The 22,441-nt window shown below is 45.7% G+C and overlaps 1 protein-coding gene across 5 annotated transcripts in view; it reads right to left on the reverse strand.

Annotated features, from left to right (window-relative positions):
• The window catches only part of LOC147356288 (protein FAM163A), a 102,819-nt gene extending 85,266 nt beyond the window's left edge, over positions 1–17,553 (reverse strand). Inside the window, exon 1 of one of the 5 annotated variants that reach the window (XM_086343561.1) lies at positions 17,396–17,553. The gene's annotated coding sequence lies outside the window, so the exon portion shown is untranslated. The other 4 variants (XM_086343562.1, XM_086343564.1, XM_086343560.1 and 1 more) reach the window with 4 other exon arrangements.
• Positions 17,554–22,441: the final 4,888 nt, after the last annotated feature.

The raw sequence follows: 22,441 nt of genomic DNA on the forward strand, positions 1-22,441 counted from the left end.
TCAGGGTTTTTTCAAATGAGTCAGTTCTTCCCATCAGGTGGCCAAAGTATTGGAGTTTCAGCTTCAGCATCAGTCCTTCCAATGAATATTCAGGACTGATTTCCTTTAGGATGGACTGGTTGGATTTCCTTGCAGTCCAAGGGACTCTCAAGAGTCTTATCTAACACCACGGTTCAAAAGCATCAATCCTTTGATGCTCATCTTTCTTTGTGATCCAACTCTCACATCCATACATGACTACTGGAAAAACCATAGCTTTGACTAGACAGACTTTTGTTGGCAAAGTAATGCCTCTGATTTTTAATATGCTGTCTAGGTTGGTCAAAACTTTTATTCCAAGGAGCAAGCATCTTTTAATTTCAAGGCTGCAGTCACCATCTGCAGTGATTTTGGAGCCCCTCCTGCAAAAAGTCTGTTACTGTTTCCACTGTTTCCCCATCTATTTGGCATGAAGTGATGGGACCAGATGCCATGATCTTAGTTTTCTGAATGTTGAGTTTTAAGCCAAATTTTTCACTCTCCTCTTTCACTTTCATCAACAGGCTCTTTAGTCTTTCATCCCCCTTAAGCGTTACTTAACTTCTGCTTAAGCAATACTTCATTAATGAGGCCTTGATTCATATAATCAAACCTAAAGTCTCCTTTCATTCTCCATCATGGTATCTGCTAATTTTTTTTCAGAGCATCTTTGTACTTTGTATTTTTCTTTTCATGATCAATCATTTGATAATACCTTTCATCCTTTCAGTGGGGAAGGAGGGATGCTTTGGCCTCAAGGGGACATTTGGCAACGTCTGTTCGTATTTTGGGTTGTCACAATTAGGGGAGAGATTGCTATAAGCATCTAATGGGTAGAGGACAGGGATGCTGCTAAACACAACAGTGTGCAGGAAAGCTGCCCGCAGTAAAGAGTTATCAGGCCGTCAACTGCGATGAGATGAGAAACACTGGTCTAGACTATAGGTTTCACAAAGGCAGGGACCTTGCCTGCCTTGTTCACCACGGTATCTCAGCACCTGGCCCAGTGTCTGATACACAGTAAGCCTCAATCCAGAAAAACAACGGGTAGGACCCATGATGACCAATCAGTACTGGTGTCCAGAGCAGCCCTGGGCTGGGAAGCGGAGTCCCTGCTGTGCCAACATTACCCCTTTGGTTGCTGGACTGTGGGGAAATCTGGGAGTCTTAAGAGAGGGGCTAGAGAAGGCAATGGCACCCCACTCCAGTACTCTTGCCTGGAGAATCCATGGACGGAGGAGCCTGGTAGGCTGCAGTCCATGGGGTCACGAAGAGTTGGACACGACTGAACGACTTCACTTTCACTTTTCCCTTTCATGCATTGGAGAAGGAAATGGCAACCCACTCCAGGGTTCTTGCCTGGAGAATCCCAGGGACAGGGAAGCCTGGTGGGCTGCCGTATATGGGGTCGCACAGAGTCGGACATGACTGAAGCAACTTAGCACCAGAGCAGCCCCAGAGGTGGGGGACTCAAGGAATTCCAGAAAGGAATAGGAAAAGTATATAAAAAGGAAAGTATATCAAATAAAAGTATATAAAAACTATAATGACCTGCACGGCTCTATCAATAAATGCCTGCTAAAAATCAGGGTGATGGGTAGACAAAAGGCCAGGAACACCGGTGAAGTAGTTAGTGAGCTGAAGAAGGAAAGAGACCATAGCTTTGACTAGACAGACTTTTGTTGGCAAAGTAATGTCTCTGCTTTTTAATATGCTGTCTAGGTTGGTTACAACTTTTATTCCAAGGAGCAAGCATCTTTTAACTTCATGGCTATTTACCGCATCTGCATAGTCATACAGTCCTGTAGCCTCACACTTACTCAAACTCACCTAGTGAGAGGAGGCACAGGGAGTGGCTAAAGCATGAGCAGACATGAAGATGGGGCTAAGGAGAGTGTTAGCCTTTTTTTTTTTTTCTGTTGTTTTTCTCTTAAAGTATTAAAAGAGTTCTATCTGTTTCAGAGAAACTGCAGCCTTTTGTCCTCAAATAGTTTAGTAAAATGTGCTGTATGTGTTCAGTTGCTCAGCTGTATCTGACTCTTTGTGAACCCACGGACCATAGCCCATTAGGCTCCTCTGTCCATGGAATTCTCCAGGCAAGAAACTAGAGTGGGTTGCCATGCCCTCCTCCAGAGAATCTTCCTGACCCAGGGATCAAACCCGTGTCTCTTATGCCTCCTACATTGGCAGGTGGGTTCTTTACCACTGTTGCCACCTGGGAAGCACTTTTAGTAAAATACCTTTATTTATTTATTTGGCTGCGATGGGTGTTTGTTGCTGCACATGAGCTTGCTCTAGTTGCGGCAAGCGGGGGTTCTCATTGCAGAGGCTTTTCTTGTTGCTGAGCCTGGGCTCTAGAGTGCAGGCTTTAGTAGTTGTGGCTCAGGGGCTTAGGTACTCGGTGGCATGTGGGACCTTCCCAGACCAGGAATCAAGTCCATGTCCCCTGCACCGGCAGGTGGATTTTTAACCTCTGGACCACCAGGCAAGTCTATAAAATATCTTCTTTTAGATTCAAAAAGATCCAGAAGATACAGTTACTATTTGTCTGTCAGGAGGGAAATATTTGGGAAGATGACCTGGATTAAGGAAAGCTCTGACATCCAGATAAGCGTTCTTTCTCAAGGCGAAGCAGCATGTGCTCTGATCCAGGCTTTGTTAACAGAGACAGAAAGAAAGAAAATACTACAAGAAGCATTCTCAACCAACCTACCTTTTCCCATATGACCTTTCAATTAACAAGGCATTAAGAGTCCAATAACAACACCAACATCTGTGGACCCATATCACTTGGTGCTCAGAGACTCTCTTGCAGCATGACAGTATGACCTTAAAGCTATATACCTGGGCCGAATGCTCCTTGAGTTTCAGACTCGCACCGCCAAGTGGCTCCTAGACTCTGTATGCTTAGCTATTCCACAGGAATCTCTGATTCGAATGTTCCCAAACAGGCCTTATGGTTTTACTTGCTCTTCTCTGCAAAGTGTTTTCCTCTTGCATTTCTCCTTCTAATTAATGGTACCACCATCTAACTGGACCTCCCTGGTGGCTCAGACAGTAAAGAATCTGCCTGCAATGCAGGAGACCCGGGTTCAACCCCTGGGTGGGGAAGATCCCCTGGAGGAGGTCAGGGCAACCCACTCCAGTATTCTTGCCTGGAGAATCCCATGGACAGAGGAGCCTGGCGGGCTATGACTAAGGGGACACAGCTGAGCAATTAAGCACACATGCACCATCTACCCAGTCCCCATGCCTAGTAACTTGTAAGTGATCCCAATCTCTCCCTCACATCTGATCACCAAATCTTATCCATTTTTGCCTTAGCTATCTCTAAAGTATGTGCCTTCTTCATCTTTTTATTACCATTGTCTTCATTTGGCTCCTCCTGTTTTTTTTTAATTTTTTTTATTGAAGGATAATTGCTTTACAGAATTTTGTTGTTTTCTGTCAAACCTCAACATGAATCAGTCATAGGTTGACATATATCCACTCCCTTTTGAACCTCCCTTCCTTCTCTGTGTTGGGCTCCTTGTGTTTTTAGGCTGTCCTGCGTGGCTTGTGGGATCTCCGTTCCCTAAACAAGGATTGAACCTGGGCCACAGTAGTGAAAGCATGGAATCCGAACCACGAGGCTACCAGGGAACTCACAAAACATCTATTCTTGATGCCTGCTCAGAACTTGCCATTTCATCAACATAGACAAATGAGACCCACATCTGTCTACATCTAAAGAAGCCTACAAACTCTCCATTTCCAAATCAGAGGTCTTCATCGATTTCCTCTATTGAATTTCCTATCTTTGTGAATGGTACCACCACTTCTCAAGCCTCCTCCCTCATCCAAAAATTGGAAGATTTTTTCCAGATTCCTTGTTTTTGTTTGAAGCAAAGTCGCTCAGTCGTGTCCGACTCTTTGCTTCCCCATGGACTGTAGCCCCCCAGGCTCCTCTGTCCATGGGATTTTCCAGGCAAGAATACTGGAGTGGGTTGCCATTTCCTTCTCCAGGGGATCTTCCCGACCAAGGGACTGAACCCAGGTCTCCGGCCTTGCAGGCAGATGCTTTACCATCTGAGCCACCAACTCTTGACTAGATAGCTCAATGCCCGTACCTCCTTTCCTGACTGTCTGGACACAGCCTCTTACTATTGCTCTTAATACTCCGGGTATACCAGTCTGACTTTTCTAATTAGAGTGATTCTTGAGGGCATGGACCATGTCTGGTAGTTTTCTGAATCCTCCAATGTGCCCAGCACAGCCTAGGTACAGAGTGGATGCCCAACAAAGCAGTAAGTTGGCAATGAAACCCATCTGCCAAGAGAAGGCAGGTGTTGAACAGCCAGAACCTTGAGATGAGGGAGGCAGTTTGCCCAACTCCTTTGCTCCAGTGGGAGGACAAGACCTCAGCAAAGAGACTGGAAATGTTCTTTGAGGGATTGGGAAAGGGACTCCACCAAGGACAATATCTTGGCTTGTGGAGTCATCATGCCCACTCAGCTGACTTCTGAGATCTTGAACCTGTGGGTGCCCATCTGTAGTGTTGCATGGTGTCCTCCAGCAGTGGCCTGGAACCTTGGAAATATATCCTGTTTTATGATGGCTGCCTCATCTTGGACACAAGCAACAGTTAAAATCTTCCATGAGTCTATTCTGCTCTCCAGGAGTCTAGAGTGTTTGATTTCCATTATCTTGCAAAAAAACAATTATTCCTTTGAGATCTCTATGCTATTTGATTATTCTTCACTCTATTCCCTGCCCCATCACTGAGGCTCCCTCACTCACTGAGGACTTTAGCAATTGTCTCCTCATCATCTAAGCTTCTGCCATCATCCCAGAAAGTTTCAACATATACGAAGATGACCTCTCTAACAGCCTAGCCTCAAATTTCCGTGACTTCCTTAATGCCAATGGCTTTTAATTTCTTTTTACTCATGCACTAAGGTGACTGTACCTCAGACCCATGTCATTGAAACTTGTTCTCTGGTCAGCCCTCACCTCGACTACCACTACTGTCTCCTGACCAGTCACTCTGCCTCTATCAAAAATCAACAGTGGCTGCACATCTCCTACTGGGGCAAGTCAAGGTCCTTAGCCCAGGAGGCAGCATGCCAGGCTCCATCCAGTCTCTCAACTCATCTTCATAATCTAACATTTCCTTTTCTGACATTACTGGATTATATGTGGCTTCCAGTTCCTCCTGCCATCTCTTGAGACTCCTGGGCCTCCCTCGGCCTGCAAGGCCTCCTTCCTTGTCTGCAAAGATGTTCTCTTCTTGTCTGCAAAGACTTTCATCTTCTCGTTCTAGCTCAAACACTACCTGTTCTGGAAAGGCTTCCCTTCCTTGTCTGGGCACAGCTATGGGCTCTTTCTCCTGTGTTCCCAGCATGTGACACAGTCATTATAACATTTATCTGATCAGATTAATAGGAGGAGAGCAGGAACCATTCCTATTCATCTCTATCTCAGTCTGGATGCAGGCCTGATGCAAAGCTGGCTTCAATAGACATTCTGAAAGGAATGAAGGAATGAGTTCTCCAGATGCTCTGTCCTCTGGATATGAATGAGGTTGGAGGAGACTGGGCTCTTGAATTAATTGAACTTCTCTTTTCACCCTGGCCCTGTGCCCTACCCATATGATTAAATCCCCTAATAGAATCTGCCCTGGCTAAGCACCATGTACAAATCCCTCAGCGTTAAGCAAAGTAGAAAAGCTTCCAAGTGCTTGGAGAAGAAAGAGTTGGGTGCCTCAGAGATGGGATGTTAGACAAGCGGGAGACGGACAGGTGGCCATCTACCTCTGAGCTACTAACTACCTGGGAGTATTGATGACTATTTCAAACTAAAACCAATTACCATGCTAGCCACTGTTCAGCACTGTGCTAGCCACTGACAGTGAGGATAAAAGTTAAAAGAGTAGCTTGCATTTACTGTCCACTTTCTATGTGCCAGGCACAACTCTATGGAGGAGGCATCATGGTTATTACCCTCATCCTACAGGTAAGAAAACAGGCTCAAGGTCACACAGCTAATAAGTGCTTCGATACGATCCTCTTTCTCTACTGTCATCACCCTTTCTCTCTTCACTGTCCTCATCACGCCCATTCTAAAAGAATGCCCTTCTCCCATCTCCCCTCTATCCACTCTTTCTTCTCATTATCAATGACAACATCCTCATCTTGCCACCAGCACTCACAAGCATTCTAACATCCACTCTTATCCTACCCTCCCCCTCTTCAGTTACCTCCAAGAGTGGCCCCTCTCCATCCCAAGGCCAGTCCCTCCACCTGCACATTCAGCGCTGTCCTCTCATCTTCTAGGAACCTCACATTGTGAATTATCCTTCCTGTAATGTCTAACTTCTCCATTCAACTGGCCCCTTTCTAACTTTTTATTTTATTTTATTTTTAAACTTTACAATATTGTATTGGTTCTGCCATATATCGAAATGAATCCGCCACAGGCATACATGCGTTCCCCATCCTGAACCCTCCTCCCTCCTCCCTCCCCATACCATCCCTCTGGGTCGTCCCAGTGCACCAGCCCCAAGCATCCAGTATCGTGCATCAAACCTGGACTGGCGACTTGTTTCATATATGATATTATACATATTTCAATGCCATTCTCCCAAATCATCTCACCCTCTCCCTCTCCCACAGAGTCCAAAAGACACTGTTCTATACATCAGTGTCTCTTTTGCTGTCTCATATACAGGGTTATTGTTACCATCTTTCTAAATTCCATATATATGCGTTAGTATACTGTATTGGTGTTTTTCTTTCTGGCTTACTTCACTCTGTATAATAGGCTCCAGTTTCATCCACCTCATTAGAACTGATTCAAATGTATTCTTTTTAATGGCTGAGTAATAATCCATTGTGTATATGTACCACAGCTTTCTTATCCATTCATCTGCTGATGGACATCTAGGTTGCTTCCATGTCCTGGCTATTATAAACAGTGCTGCGATGAACATTGGGGTACATGTGTCTCTTTCCCTTCTGGTTTCCTCAGTGTGTATGCCCAGCAGTGGGATTGCTGGATCATAAGGCAGTTCTATTTCCAGTTTTTTAAGGAATCTCCACACTGTTCTCCATAGTGGCTGTACTAGTTTGCATTCCCACCAACAGTGTAGGAAGGTTCCCTTTTCTCCACATCCTCTCCAGCATCTATTACTTGTAGACTTTTGGATCGCAGCCATTCTGACTGGCGTGAAATGGTACCTCATAGTGGTTTTGATTTGCATTTCTCTGATAATGAGTGATGTTGAGCATCTTTTCATGTGTTTGTTAGTCATCTGTATGTCTTCTTTGGAGAAATGTCTATTTAGTTCTTTGGCCCATTTTTTGATTGGGTCATTTATTTTTCTGGAATTGAGCTGTAGGAGTTGCTTGTATATTTTTGAGATTAGTTGTTTGTCAGTTGCTTCATTTGCTATTATTTTCTCCCATTCTGAAGGCTGTCTTTTCACCTTGCTTATAGTTTCCTTTGTTGTGCAGAAGCTTTTAAGTTTAATTAGGTCCCATTTGTTTATTTTTGCTTTGATTTCCAATATTCTGGGAGGTGGGTCATAGAGGATCCTGCTGTGATGTATGTCGGAGAGTGTTTTGCCTATGTTCTCCTCTAGGAGTTTTATAGTTTCTGGTCTTACGTTTAGATCTTTAATCCATTTTGAGTTTATTTTTGTGTATGGTGTTAGAAAGTGGTCTAGTTTCATTCTTTTACAAGTGGTTGACCAGATTTCCCAGCACCCCTTTTTAAAGTGGTTTGTCTTTAAAATGGATTGTCTTTAATCCATTGTATATTCTTGCCTCCTTTGTCAAAGATAAGGTATCCATATGTGTGTGGATTTATCTCTGGGCTTTCTATTTTGTTCCATTGATCTATATTTCTGTCTTTGTGCAACTGGCCCCTTTCCATTGGCATTTAAACGTGCTCAACTGCCTCCTCCTAAAACAATGAAACGACCCTCTCTCTCCATCACAGCCAAACACCTGGAAATACATTTATATAAGCTGTGTCCATTTCCTCACTTTCCACTTTTTCCTCCATCAACTACAATCTGACTTTTGTTTATCACATCACTGAAGTTCTTGCTTAAAATCACTTATGATCTCCATGTTTCTAAAGCCAATGGACCTTTATTGGTGCTCATGTTAACTCACTTCCCAGCAGCACCTCTGCTTTCTCTTTTCTTCAGTAAACACTCTGCTTTTGGCTTTCATGAAGTTTTCACCTCCTGGTTTTTGTCCTATCTCTCTGGATCATCCTTCTCTGTTTACTTTTCAGAATCATCCTACTCTACTTGAAGTTAGTCCCAGGCCTTCTCTTCTGGGCCCATCTTCAGTCCCTAGGCAGCCTCATCCATGCCATGGTTTCTATGACCCCCAGATGTTGATGACTTACAAGAGGCATATTTCCTGCCCAGACTTCTCAAACCTCCTGCTTCAGATGATTCAAAGGCTTCTCAAGTACAGCACGGTTGAGGTTGAACTCATGATGTTTGCCCTGAGGTCTTGTCCTCCCCCACTATATCCTGTCTCAGGAAATGGTACCACTGTCCACCACACAAAACTGGGAGCCTAGGACTTATCCACAATACTTTCCTCTCAATGCTCACATCCAAACCACCACTTCCCGTTCCTTTTACCCTCTAGACCTCTCAAATCTGCCTGCTTCTCTCCACGTCTACTACATACAGCCCAGTCTAAACAACTGTCATCTTTCACCTGGACTACTTCACGAGTCTCCTGATTGATCTCACTGGATATACCCTTGACCACTTCGAACAGACGATCCACATTATGCAACCAGAGAGATCTCTTTGAAATAGAAAATCTGACTATGTCGTCCTCCTGCTTCAGTGACTACCCACTCCTTTAGAAACATCAAATCCTTACCTGTGGCCAATCAGATTCTGCATGTTCTAACCCCTTTCTGCCTCTCCTGATCACCTCATGTGCTTGTCCCTCTCTCTCTCTGCACCCCAACCCACTGGCCTTTGGCATCTTAACATACCATGTTCCCTGTAGCCACAGCCTTTCTCCATTTCTAGAATACTCTCTCCCAGTTCCCAAAGTCCCCTCACATCCTTAACTCCTGCTCACTCTTCAGGTTTCAGCTCAATCAGCATTCCCTCAGGATGACTTCCCAGGTCCTCCTTGAGTGGCCTCAGACCATCCATGAAACCCTCTTATAATGTACCACGTGCCTCTGGTGACGGTGGTTTAGTTGCTAAGTTGTGTCTGACTCTTGCAACCCATGGACTATAGCCTGTCAGGCTCCTCTGCCAGTGGGATTTCCCAGGCAAGAATGCTAGAGTGGGTTGCTATTTCCTCCTCCAGGGGATCTTTCTGAACCAGGGATTGAACTCAGATCCCTGGCATTGCAGGTGGATTCTTTATGACTGAGCCACCAGGGAGCTCACCATGTACCTCTGCTTTACAGCTTTTATCACTGTGTCACTTTATACCGCCCTTGTGAAAATCTGTTTCCTCCCAATGACTTCAAGCTCCATGGGGACTGGGGCTTTGACTGTTTTGGTTTTTCTCCCCACTCAACATGGCATCTGGTCCCATCACTTCATGGCAAATAGATGGGGAAACAGTGACAGACCTTTTTGGGAGGGGGGGCTCCAAAATCACTGCAGATGGTAACTGCAGCCATGAAATTAAAAGACACTTGGTCCTTGGAAGAAAAGTTATGACCAACCTAGACAGCATATTAAAAAGCAGAGACATTACTTTGTCAACAAAGGTCCATCTAGTCAAAGCTATGGTTTTTCCAGTAGTCATGTATGGATGTGAGAGTTGGACTCTAAAGGAAGCTGAGCACTGAAGAATTGATGCTTTTGAACTGTGGTGTTGGAGAAGAGTCTTGAGAGTCCCTTGGACTGCAAGGAAATCCAACCAGTCAATCCTAAGGAAATCAGTCCTGAATATTCATTGGAAGGACTGATGTTGAAGCTGAAACTCCAATACTTTGGCCACATAATGTAAAGAACTGACTCATTAGAAAAGACCCTGATGCTGGGGAAGATTGAAGGCGGGAGGAGAAGGGGACGACAGAGGGTGAGATGGTTGGATGGCATCACCAACTCAATGGACATGAGTTTGAGCAAACTCTGAGAGTTGGTGATGGACAGGGAAGCCTGGTGTGCTGCAGTCCATGGGCTCGCAGAGTCGGACACGACTGAGCGACTGAACTGAACATGGTATCCCCTGTGACATTCAATAAATACTTGTTCACATCTCGAAAACGCGATCCTCACTTTTCAACTCAACTCTAACTAGCTTCTGGCCGCGTCACTCCTCCGAAATTGCCCTTGTTAAAGTCATCCACAACCTTCGAACTGCCAAAACCATGCTCCTGTGGAGGCCTGATGTTCTACCAGCTGGACTGAGGGTTTCCTGCACTAAAATAGAAACCTGGCAGTCATTCCTCAATTCTCAGGGAGAAAAAATGAGCTGACAGAATATTCTCAATTTAAAGTTTTTGTTTCAGAAAGTTTTCTTAAAATGTGACACCTACAATTCTGTGCCTGTGATAGAGTCTGGCATAGGATGCTCTCGGATTTAGTTCAAAATTATACATTCAGCCATTTTACTATATAAATATTTCATGGGGTTCTTTAAAGAGCACCATGATTCCCATGGGTTTTACTACCTGAACGAGTATTTGAGACCCACTGAAAGTTTTTAGTTTTCTGATTTGTTCTCTTGGAGGTATCTCATACAATTTATCAGGTTGTTATTCATTTTAGCAACTAGCCTCTCCCATTGCCCTTCGTCCCTATTTTTATATTTAACACCTCTTCCTATGATCTCCTCCATGTACTTCAAGTCCCTGGAGGGTACAGGGACCATGGCTTTTCCTTTTCTTTCCCCCTTTCTCTTTCTCTCTCGCTCCCTCCTTCCCTTTCCTTCCTTCTCTCTCTCTTTCTCTCTCCCCTATTCCTACCTCTCCCCAGTGATCCCAGCATGTGGCCCAGGCACATGGATCATGTTTGTTGAATGAAGGAATAAATGGGTGACTGAATAAATGAATAAACAAAATAGTGAGACAGAACCTACATCCTTGGTCCCAGTACTCTTCCTTCTATGCGCCACTGCCTCCCAATTGAACAACTCAGTGACTCAGCGGTGCGGTACAGCAGAAACGTAAATTTCACATATGGAAAATACCAGCCACTGTACTTTCTTTAAACTACAATGAATCTGATACAAACCTATTATAGCTTTACAAGTCTTGTCCTTGTGAGCTTCACTTCTAATATCTAATCCATCATCAAGCCCTGTTGATTTTACCACCAAAAAAGAACAACAACAACAAAAAATCATAGTGGGCACCTATTTAATGGGGATATAGAGTTTTATTCTCTAAGTATCTGAAAATGCTATGTGCCTGAGGCAGAAGCTGGGTAAATCATGATGTTTTACTGATATGAGTGTATCTCTGAACATTCCACATTCTATCATAATCCTGTGCCTTTGCCCAAGCTATTCTCTTAGCCACTTCTGCCCTTTCTCCTGAGCTTATCTGTCAAAATCATACTTCACCTTCAAGGTTCGGTTCAAAACTCACCTCCTCCAAAAAGACCTTCATAATCTATCAGAATTACCATGGCAGCCTGACTCACCCTAGCCCCTGCATGTGACAGCATGTCACCTGTTCCTCTGCTTGGCGTTGACTTCTTTGGTCTGCAAAGTCCTACTGCTGACATGAATGTTTCTCTCCCAGATTGCCTTGCAGGCAACTCAGATCTGGGGACAAGACTGTGCTCACCTTTCTGCCTCCTCAGAAAACAATAGGCATTTTCTGAATTGAAGTGTGTTAGGCTGATCATCCACTACTCGTACGTATGTAAATAGCATCTTTGTGCTTGTCATAAGGTGACTTTTTGAAAATATCCATAGATGGGGTATCTGGCTTTCCCGCCTTCTGGCTGGCTCCCGACCGCCTTAGCTGAGACTCCCATCCAGCTTCTTGCTCTCACTCCTGCTGGCAACTGCAGCATAGAGAAGGAGCCTGTGTGCTCCAGAATTTATTTGGAGAAAAATTCAAGCTGCTTCTTTTTGAAGTGGAATGGGAGTCAGAGGTGAGCCCTAGCCAGTAAGCTGCGTGGGAGAAGAAAGGTTTGCCATGAGCAAGCCTCTCAGCTCTCAGGCTGTTGTGTTTTTTTTTTTTTTTCCCAAACAGCAGACAGACTCCCAGCACAGATCTAGGGCTCAGGGGCCACTCTGCTCATCTCCCTCCTTGACTGCAGACCTCGGGCCTCCCAAGCACATCCTCACGGCCCTCCACACCACTGGTATCTGGACTAAAGCAGAGACAATCCCTCCTCCTCCCTCCATCCCCGGGGAACATCACACTCGCAGTCCACTCAGCCCAGCCCTAATGCACACACAGAGACAGAAACAAGAAAGATGAAAATCCAAACCAAGAGCGCTGACTGCTTTGTCCCTGAACCCTGCTTTATACAAACCTATCCAGCCTGCACAGATTCCAGCTCATCCATCAAAGCGTGGAATGCTCAGCCACATGCTGTTATAACCCAAACTGTGTCTGCAAGCGCTTCTGTGATGCCGCTATGCCTGTGTTGCAGGTTACCGGGCAGAGATCGGAAAAGCCATTGAAAGGAGAGCATAAAGTTGTCGTCACTTGATGGCAAAAGGTTTTCACGTGTACCTGATCAAGAGGTTAAATGAGATAATGTAGGCAGAACGCTCAGCAGAGTAACTGAACAGAGAGAGCTCCCAATGAAAGCTTCCCACCTAACAGTGCAGGAGGGCCTCTTCTCATGTGATTAGAAGCAAGCCTTTCTTCCACTGGTTCTGCTATTCTACAGTCTGTCCTACCTGAAGGAGGGAAGTCAGTGCCTAATACCTGCCCCCAACCACCTTCATGCATCTAATGGCTTCTAGGCTGCATGGGGGGAAAAACTGAGCTGTGCGTCTGTGCAGATGGGGAGCACCCAAAGGGGCTTCTGGGGACACATTGATTGATGCACGGACAACTGCATCAATATCTTTCCTTCCTCTTCTGGGTCTATAATACATTCCTAGATCCCAGAACAATTTTCAAAACTTTTCTTTCAAGCGTATCTCCCTTCCTCTCCTTTCTGAGGTCCAAATGCAACACCAGAAACAGACCTCTTCTGCCCTTTCTGAAGTCCAACCACAGTGTTCCTCCCCTCCCTTGTTTAATGCTATCCAGGTGCTGATGCTTTATCCTGTAGAGAGGAACAATCGGGCAGTACCATCCTGAGAGCTCTCCCAGGTGGCTCAGTGGTAAATAATCCACCTGCCGATGCAGGAGATGTGGGTTCAATCCCTGGATCAGGAAGATCCCCTAGAGGAGGAAATGGCAACTCACTCCAGTATTTTCGCCTGGGAAAACCCATGGACAGAGGAGGCTGGTGGGCTACAGTCTATGGAGTCCCAAAGGGTCGGACACGACTTAGAGACTAAACAACAACAAATATGGCAGTAAAAAGGATAGTTGGTATTTCTTCGTGTTGTTTTCAAGGCTGGAGATATCCTATCTCCCCTACCCAGTTCAGAGAGGCTAAAACACCTCTCATCCCAACTTTCCAAGCAAAACCTGCCTGAAGTCAAAGGAATTTTAGATGGCCCAGAGCCTATGGGCCCTGTGCGGTCTCTCAGCACTTTTGCTTCTATCCGAAAGGGAACCAAGCAACCCTAGGGGGAATGATGCCCCACCCCGTTCAGCTGGAGAAGAGCTTGAGGGACTATGTCAGACACAGGGCAAGGAAAGAGGTTTTTATTAAGAATAGTTGATGCATTCACATGATTCAAAAGTAAAAATGTATAAGAGAGTTTACAGGGCCACTCTCCCTGGAGGCAACAGATATTATTAGCTTTTGTATATATGGTTATGCAAATACAAGCAAATATCTTGAACTGCTTCTTCTTTCTTCTCTTTTATAGTGTGAACAGTAGCTTATTATACACACCCTATGCATGTTTTCCACTTAGCCCCTATCTTGAAAACTGTCCTATATCAATTATATATTAATAGTAAGCTTCCTAAATTTTTTTTTTTTAATGGAGGAACAGAACAGTATTCCACTATCTGGAAGTACTACAAGTCCTCCTTTAATGAGCATGTAGGTTGTTCTTTCATTGTTCAAACAATACTATAACGGATACATGTCTATGTGGCCACATGCAAGAACAAGGGCAAATTAGATTCTTAAAGTTGGAATCACTGAGTCAGATGGCATGGGCATTACTAATATTGATAAATGCGTCTAAAATGCTCTCCAAAGGAGTACTACCAGTTTACTCTTTGACCAGCGATGTATGAAACTGCCTGTTTTCTCAGAACCTCATCAGCAGTTTGTCCATCTTTTTGATGTTTGCTAACTGAATGGTAAATAAATGTCATCGCCGTTTATACTTTACATATTAAAGAAATTAATCTGTTTTGTATGAGTTAAATGCCTGAGTTCTAGAGGGAGAAAAGAGCATCCAGTTTTACCAGGACAGCACGTCCTCTGAAGTCTAATGGGGTCACAAACATCCCTTGGACCTACAAATAACAGTCTTTATTCACAACGTTCTGTATTTTCAGCTCCCACATGTGTGTCTGTTCTTAGGGGGAGGAGAGTTGCCCTGTGGAAGGAGCAGAGACAGAATCAGACAGACCTGGGTTCCAGGCACAGCTTTGCCACTGACGAGCTTTACGATCTTAGCAAATTGCTTAACCTTTCCTAAATATGAAATTTCATATTTCCATGAAATATGGGGATCATAATACTGATCTTTTGCAAAGCCTTATCTCTGGTACACAGAAGGTAGTTAGCAAACAGCAGCAGCTTTCATTAGTGTTAATAACCATCAGGCCAGATTCTAAACCTCAGGGCACTTTTCACAATTGACAGGTCCTGAACTGCCCACCCCGGGAAAAGGCTCTTTTGTTAAATGGCCACCCAGAGGATTCCCAACTCCCTCCTGTAAGTCACCCCAGGCTCCTTCCAAAGTTAGCAGGAGAGCTCACTAAAATCCCCTTCAGGGCCTCTGGGTGAGGGGTGGGCTGTTTCTGTGCCAGGCTCCTCTGCTGCCAGATGACGTTTGTATTCAGGCTGAGGGCTCTCTGGTCTAGGCAGAGCTCATTTCCAATTACAGATGGGCAAGTCAGAGACAAAACAGAGATTCTTGAGCAAAACATGAAGGACTTGCTCTCATCAGCAGCACAGGCCCATCTTAGCTTTCCCAAACACTATTTTTGATGAGGTCAACTACATGCAGATTTCTAGCTTTGGCAGGAATCTCAGTGATGTTTACAGCTGGGCTTCTATCTATGCATATAATACCCCTTCCTCCCAAGAAACTTGAGACTTTTCCCATTCAAGGTCCTGTCTCATTTCATTTCCCCCAACCCCTAGCATGGCAAGAATTATGACAGTGAGGGAACTGTGAGGAGGACCTTGCTGCTGATGTCTAATGCCCCGGCTGAACCTCAGGAAACCACATGAGTGCCGACCTGAACCTACATGTCTGTATTCTGTTGGCTTAGATCTCCTGCGTGGGAGCTGGACCCTTCTGGGAGACGTCTGAGAAATTACCATTGCTTTCAGAAAATGTTCCTTTGCTCTTTCCTCCCCCTAGGTCCAACTCTGTCAGTCTGAAGGAAAGGGGCAAGATTCAAATGTGATTTCAAGTACATTCATTAGTACAGAAATAAAGCGGCCTTTCGCACCCCCCACCCCCGCCCAAGACTCCAGATCCCAGCGGATCGCAACAAAGTGAACTTGCTGCATCTGGAGTCCAACATCGTTTGTCTCTCACACGGTATAAAACGTGCCGACCCACGGGAGGTTGGTGGGGGGGGGGGGGGGCGGGGAGACCTGGCAGAGCACAGAGATCAGACTGTGTAGACCGCGACCCGTGTCAGTTACACTGCAGCCTCCTTAGGATCGCAGCAGAGTCCTGCTAGTGGAAACCACCTTCCCCGCAACCCAGGTCCTCCCGGTCCGCAGCAGGGCGGACTGGAAAGGACGAAAGAAAGTGCCTCAGCTGATGCGGGGGCCCCCAGCCTGCGCGCTGGACACCGGCCCCCCAATCCGCATCTCCGCCACATTAAAGTAGTTGGAGCAAACTTGCAGGGCCCCAGAGAAAAGCAATGCCCAGATGAGGCAGAAAAGCATGGATGGTGTAAATAGCCCAAAGACACCGACAGAGAAGACAGCTCTCCACCCCTGCCCTCCTTCGCCGCCTTTGGAGGCGCAGAGCAGCCAGGAAGCCCTCCACCCCCGCGCTGAGGGTCTCGCACGCGCCGCGCTGGGCGCTCTACTCGCCCATCCCAGCCGAACTTCCGAGTTAGTGGAGCGCGAGCAGCAGAAAGGGGGGAATCACCCCGACACTGCTTTCCGCTCACCTCCGGATCTCTCTATCCGAGCCAAACCCTCCTCCCGGCCGCTGAGCCGAGTTCCAATGTGGCTGGCGCCTCCAGTCAGACCTGCCGCGCCCCCCGGCCCGCGCGCTGCCCGAGGGATGCGGGGCTGGACGCCCGCCCTGGGCCCCAGGACGAGGCGGACAGAGGGCCCGGGTGACAGTCCGATTTCTCTGTCCCCGAGGCAGGCAGTCAGCCCCCGGCAATCCTGGACCGGCGAGGCCGAACAGGCTTCGCGAACGCACCTCCGCCCGACTTATTTTGAAAAACTTCAGGAAAACCATCAGCACATCGAGCCCAAATTGCAAGGCTGGCCCGGGGGCGCCCGCGCGCTCGGACCCACCCGCAGCGCGGACGGACAGTTCCCATCCACCCCGGGTCCTCAGTCCCCGCCCCGAGCCCCGCTCACTCACGCGCGCCGGGCCAGACCTCGCGGCCAGCCGCGTCGCGGGCCGGGGCAGCCGCATGGTCGCTGGGAGCTCGCGTGCGCCAAGGCGCAGGAGCCGCGTCCGTGTCGGGGTCCCGCCGGGCGGAAAGCGCCGCGGAGCAGGTCGGCGAGGCCAAGCCGAGGCGGGCGGCGGACGTGCGGCCGCGGGCAGGAGCCCGGCAAGGCCCGCCCCGGGGCGGGGACCGCAGGACCCGGGGGCCTGGCCACGAAGCCGGAGACATTCCCCCCACCCCCACCCCCACCTCCTCGGAGGGAGCTGCTCTGGGGCCGAGCGGGAGAGGCGAGCGGGTGCCCAGAGCCAGCAGGGCATGGCCACGGCCAAGGCCAAGATAGGAATCGGCAGAGGGCGGCGATCCAGGGGCGCGCTTACCCGGCTTCGGAGGCGCCTTCGAAAGTACGCGCTGGCCGGGAGCATCCCGGCGCAAATCCGGGCGCCCCGCGTGGTCCTCCGCCCGCCGCGCGCCCTCCCTTCTGCCTCCTTCGGGGAACCTCGGCTTGGATTAACGCCTTACTCTTTACCTCTGCTGAGCGGCTCCGCTCCGGCGGCGGCTCCGAGGTTGGGCTCCCACGGGGTCTGCGCGCGTCCTTCCGGGCGCCCCGGGCTGGAGAGGCCCACGTGAGGCTCCTCCGCCCTCCCCGGCACTCGGAGGACTGGCGCTGCCCGGAGCCGAGAACCTCATCGCCCCTCCAGGTGCTGGCACTGGGGGCAGGTGCCGAGCGTCCTGATTGGCGCTGGCCCGCATCCTGGGAGAATCCCCAGCTAGAGAGGCTGCCTGCTCCAGGGCGAAGGGAAGAGATGGAACAGCGCAGGTGGTTGCCTTCCAAAGAGGCTTCCCTGCCTTTTTGCCTAAAAAAAAATGGAAACTCGGTGTCGGGCGCCTTAGGAAGGCTGGCTCAGGGGACTTGGTATGCTACGTACAGATTGGGTCCGGCGCGGAAAACCCTGGGAGAATGACAGTCGTAAGGGCCGGGGTGTGTCGCTGTCCACTGGGCTTGGCCTCGAGAGCCGCCTGAACGGCTCATTTTTCTAACTCCTAACTCCGGTCCGCACTGGTCCCTGAAGCCCCAGTGACACCTGATGTCCCCGCCATTGAGGGGTACCCGGTCCTCGGGGCTGGGCAGGGAGGGAGTCAGTGTGTGATCAGAGTTGGGCTGGCAAGATTTGGCAGGAAAAGACAGGGAAGAAGAAGCAGAGCTCTTCCCCACAACACAAGGAGAAAACGTTAAGGGTGCTCGAGACTCTCGTTAAATCATCCTCTTATAAAGTTTTTATAGGAGCTTCCCTGGCGGTTCAGAGTTGAGATGACAGGCTTCCCTGGTGGCTCAGACCGTAAAGAATCCGCCTGCAATGAGAGAGACCTGGGTTCCATCCCTGGGTTGGGAAGACTCCCTGGAGGAAGGCATGGCAACCCACCCCACTATTCTTGCCAGGAGAATCCCCATGGACAGAGGCCCCTGGCAGTCTACAGTCCTTGGGGTCACATAGAGTCGGACATGACTGAGCAACTCAACACAGCACATAAAGCTTTTAAAGTTGCTTCTGTGCTGTACTTCCAGACAATGAATTTTGACATCAATAGTTCAGGAGATCTGCCTGGAGAACCTGACGGAATGAGACAGAAGGAAAGTGTCCCTTTCCAGGACTTCCAAATTTGGGAAACTTTTACCTGATTTGGTCTGTTTATCTTTCTCCTGACCCGGTTCCCATCTTGCTTAAACTGAGGACTGGGGAGGAGAGAGGGATGGGGTCACCCGTCTTCATGCTCAAGGAGGGAGCCCTTCTGTTCCACGTCAAATGTTTTCCTCTTCTTGCCCTGGATAGCCTGGAGGATTCAAAGCCAAGGTGAACCAAATACAGTTTGGAAAAAAAAAAAAAAACTATAGTCCCTCAGCTCAAGTCCAACTTGTAACAGAGGGGAGTAAGAAATTCAGCACTTTAGAGCAAACTTTATTATTCCTAAGCATTGAGAAAACAACAACAACAACAACATCCATAGGCAATCTACCCACTTCATCAACCTAGCAGGTCTGCCATTTCCTCAACACTCCATTCCCCTCCCTCCCCCCCGCCCCCGCCCCCGCCCCCGCCCCGGCTCTCTTGACAGGTTCTAAATTTTGACCTCAGACTCTCCTGTGCTGCTTTTTCTCACACAGTCAAACCTCACATCTACATTCCTCCGTCCTCATTTCTTCTCAAAGTCGAGACAGTGAAATATGAAGGGATGCGTTATTTTCTCATAAACAATTACACACAGAGAAAAATACACTAAAGTTTGTAATAACCACCAGGACATTGCCATCAACTCAGATCCCATTGTTTTTCATAAGTCCTTCCCCCTAAAGCAACAACTATCCTAAGTGTATGGTAATTACTTCCTTATATATATTTTATAGTTTTATCAGCTTGTTACTCATCTCTAAACACTGTAGTTTAGTTTTTGAACTTTCTGTTTATGGAGCAATATAGCATGAGCATTTTGTTGTGTGTCTGGCCTCTTCTTTCACTGCGTTATGTTTATGAGGTCATCTGTTTTGTTGTGTGCAGTTGTAGTTGGGTTATTACAAATAATGCTGCTAATAATGTTCTTGCATGTATCTATATATTTCCTGGCATGCAAAGGCAAACTTTTCTTTAGTGTATATATCTTGGAGTAGAATGGCTAAGCTATAGGGTATACTTACATTTAAGTCTTTCAGAGAATACTAGATTGTTCTCCAAAGTGGTCATAAAGTTTACACTCCTAGCAGAGATGGATGATTGTTCCAATTACTCTACATTCTTGCCAAAACATAACATTGTCAGACTTCTTCATTTTTGTCAACATCACTGAGATAGATACCCAGGAGAGCAATCTCTGAATTGTGTGGTAGTTGCATTTGCATAATGGTATCAAAATTGTGATCTTCATTTCATATACCTAATTATTTGGGTTGGCCAAAAAGTTTGTTTGGATTTTTCTGTAACATCGGATGGAAAAACCCAAACGAACTTTTTGGCCAACCCAATACAAATGAGGTTGCGCACTTTTACATGTGTTTATAGACTAATCAAATTTTCTGTTTTGTTAAATGCCTTTTCAAATCTTTACTCGCCACTAGAATCCTTCAGGTTTCCCTGTAAAACCACACCTGCTTTCGCCTGGCACCCCTTCCCATCCCTCCTGGAAACCATGTGTCTATTTATCATTTCAATAAATTGTGTAATTTCAAGAATGATATACTGTCCATTATAAATAAATAAAACTGTCCAGTCCATAACTTTTTGGATTTTTTTCCTCACTGACCATAATTCTTTGGAAAATCATGCAGGTTTATTTATTGGATGGTATGAATGTACTGTGGTTTGTTTAACCATTCACTCACCCATTGAGAGACATCTTCCCTCGCCCCCCAGTTTTTTGAGCTATTATAAATAAAGCTGCTGTAAACATTTGCGCACAGGTTTTTTGGTCTAAATAGTTTTCCTATTACTGAGATAGATACCCAGGAGAGCAATCTCTGAATTGTGTGGTGGTTGCATGCTTGGTTTTTTGGAACTGCCAACCTGTTTTACAGAGCGTTGTTCAGTCGCTCAGTCGTGTCTGACTCTTTGGACGCCATGGACTGCAGCACACCAGGCTTCCCTGTCCTTCACCATCTCCTGGCGTTTGCTCAAACTCATGTCCATTGAGTCAGTGATGCCATCCAGAGTAGCTTACCATTTTTCCATTCCACTAGCAATATATGACGGACCCCATTTCTCCACATTCTTGCCAACATTTGGTGTTAATATTGTTTTTGAGATTTTAGCCGTTTTGATAGATCAGCAGTGATAGCTCATGGTGATTTCAATTTACCTTCTCCTACTGGCTAATGATGTTGGACATCTTTCACATGCTTATATTTCCATCTGTATGTTCTCTTTGGTGAAATGTCTGTTTATATCTTTGGGGCATTTTCTAAATGGATTGTTTATTTTCTTACTGTTGAGTTTTGAGAGTTCTTCATATACTCTAGTTCCTAGTCCTTTTGTGTATGTGTGGTTTGAAAATATTTTCTCCAGTCTGTAACTTGTCTTTTCATCCTCTTTACATGGATACTTTTTTTTCCCTTTGCAGAGGAAATGTTAAATTTTAATAAGGTCTGGTTTTTCAGTTTTTCCTATTATGAGTCTTGATTACTGTAGCTATATAATAAACCTTGAAATTGGGCAGACTGATTCTACCCATATTTGTTCTTCCTATTGAAAATTGTTTTAAATCTTCTAGTTCCTTTGCTTTTCCATTTAAACTTTAGAATAATCTTCTTTATATCTACAAAGAACCTTCCTGATATTTTGATAAGAATTAGGGAGAGAACATTCAATCTTTTCCTCATTAAGTATAAATTAGCTGTAGTTATCAACTTGGCAAATTTGCCTTCCGTTCCTATTTTTGTGAAAGTTTTTGTCACAAAAGGGGGTTGAATTTGGTCAATCATTCTTACACTGATTATATAGCCATGTGATTTTTTTTTCTTTTTAGCCCGTTAATATGGCAAATTACATTGATTGATTTTTATAAATTGATCCCACCTTGCATGTCTGAAATGAAGCCCACTTGGTCATGGTATATAATTCTCTTTATACGTTGCTAAATTCTATTTGCTCATATTTTCTTAAGCACATTTGTGTCTATATTCATTAGATGTATTGGTCTGAAGTTTTCTTTCTTTGTATGGTCTTGATCTAATTTTCATATCACAGTAATACTGGCTTCATTAAATGAATGGGGAAATGTGTCCTCCTTTTCCATTTTCTGGGAGAGATGATGTAGATTTGATGTCGAATCTTCTTTAAATGCTGGTAGAATTCTCTGGTGAAACTATCTGAGCCTGGAGGTTTCTTTTTTGGAAGTTTTTAAATTACAGATTTAACTTCCTTAATAGTTACAGGTTTGTTAAAATTGTCTACTTCAGTTTGGGTGAGATGTGGTACTTCATATTTTTCAAAGAATTGGCATTTCATGTAAGTTGTCAAATTTATGTGTGTTCACCATATTCCCTTGGTATCTTTTTGAAGTCTGCAGGGTCTATAGTATATTTCCTGTTTTGCTCTCGAAACACTGGTGATCTGTGTTATCTCTTTTTTTCCTTTGTCAGTCTTGCTAATTTTACCGATTCCTTCAAAGAAACAACTCTTTCTTTCTTGAATTTCTCTATTGTTTTTCTGTTTTCAGTTTTATTTGTTTCTAATCTTGTCTTCCTTCTTAATACTTTAGGTTTATTTTGCTCTTTTTCCTAGGTTCTTGAGGCAAAAGCTTAGATCATTGGTTCAAGACTTTCTTCTTTTCTATTTACACGCACTTAATGAAATAAATTTTTCTCTCAGTCCCATAAATTTTGATATGTTGTATTTGAACTTCTATTTTATTCAATATTTTTTTTAACTTCCCTTAAGACTTTCTTTTTTGATGAAATGATAATTTAGAAGTATGTTGTTTGGTTTACAAGTGTTTGGAGATTTCCTTTTATCTTTCTGTTATTGATTTCTACTTTGATTCATTGTGGTCAGCCTACTTCACTCCACATTTCCTGTCCTGGCTAGAG

This window comes from Bos grunniens, chromosome 16 (genome assembly GCF_055505025.1).
Source record: "Bos grunniens cultivar Pamir isolate PY7600 chromosome 16, Bosgru_T2T1.0, whole genome shotgun sequence".
NCBI lineage: Eukaryota > Metazoa > Chordata > Mammalia > Artiodactyla > Bovidae > Bos > Bos grunniens.